The following is a 1,316-nucleotide window of genomic DNA, read 5'->3' as shown; positions in this document are numbered from 1 at the left end:
GTAGCTGGGATTACAGGCATGCGCCACCATACCCAGCTAATTTTTGTATTTTTAGTGTAGACGAGGTTTCACCATGTTGGCCAGACTGGTCTCAATCTCCTGACATTGTGATCCACCCGCCTCAGCCTCCCAAAGTACTGGGATTATAGGCCTGAGCCACCGCGCCGGCCAAGAAGTTTGAATTTTTAAAATTAGAAGTATGCCATGCCTCTCAAGAGAAAAATCTCATGCTTTTGACTGGGCATTGTGGCTCACGCCTGTAATCCCAGCAGTTTGGGAGGCTGAGGTGAGTAGATCGCTGGAGGTCAGGAGTTTGAGACCAGACTGGCTAACATGGTGAAGTCCTATCTCTACCAAAACTACAAAAACTCTCTGGGCGTGGTGACGCATGCCTGTAATCCCAGCTACTCAGGAGGCTGAGGAGGGAGAATTGCTTCAATCTAGGAGGTAGAGGTTGCAGTGAGCCAAGATTGTTACTGCACTCCTGCCTGGGTGACAGAGGCCTTGCCACAAAAAAAAAAAAAAAAAAAAAAAAAAAAAAGAAAGAAAAAAGAAAAAAATCTCATGCTGTCAATGGTGATTATTACAAAAATTAGAGGTGGCAACATAATTGGTTAATGCTTTTAGAAAGCAACTTAGCAAGATCTGTAATAAACAAAAACAATTGTTAAAAACAAACTTTGATTTGCAAGTTCTAATATCGGATTTTCATTCTAACAAAATGATCCAAGATATGGAAAAAGCTTTATGCGTGAAATCATTGGAAACAACCTGAACATACCCAAATAGTTAAATAAGCCATACTGTATCTTCTTAGGAATATTATGCAGTCATTAAAAATCTTTAGTTTGTGTAACAGCACAGCAAGGCATGCATGAGGCAGGAAAAATACACATGTATGATTACAACTATGTAGTGGGAAAAATGTCCTATCCATAGAGGCTGGAATTAACAAAAATGTCAGCTGCTTTTTCCATTGGGTTAGAAAAATAAGTACATTTTTCTCTATTTTCCTGTATTTTTCAAATTCTATTTTATTGGGGTTTTTTTGTTGTTTTTTTTTTTGAGGCGGAGTCTCGCTCTGTCGCCCATGCTGGAGTGCAGTGACGCAATCTCGGCTCACTGCAAGCTCCGCCTCCCAAGTTCCCGCCATTCTCCTGCCTCAGCCTCCTGAGTAGCTGGGGCTACAGGCGCCTGCCACCGCGCACCGCTAATTTTTTTTGTATTTTTAGTAGAGACGGGGTTTCACCGTGGTCTCGATCTCCTGACCTTGTGATCCACCCACCTCGGCCTCCCAAAGTGCTGGGATTACAGGC

The sequence above is a fragment of the Mandrillus leucophaeus genome, unplaced genomic scaffold (assembly GCF_000951045.1).
Source record: "Mandrillus leucophaeus isolate KB7577 unplaced genomic scaffold, Mleu.le_1.0 Scaffold35, whole genome shotgun sequence".
Taxonomy (NCBI): domain Eukaryota; kingdom Metazoa; phylum Chordata; class Mammalia; order Primates; family Cercopithecidae; genus Mandrillus; species Mandrillus leucophaeus.
Note: the sequence above shows the minus strand (reverse complement) of the source record.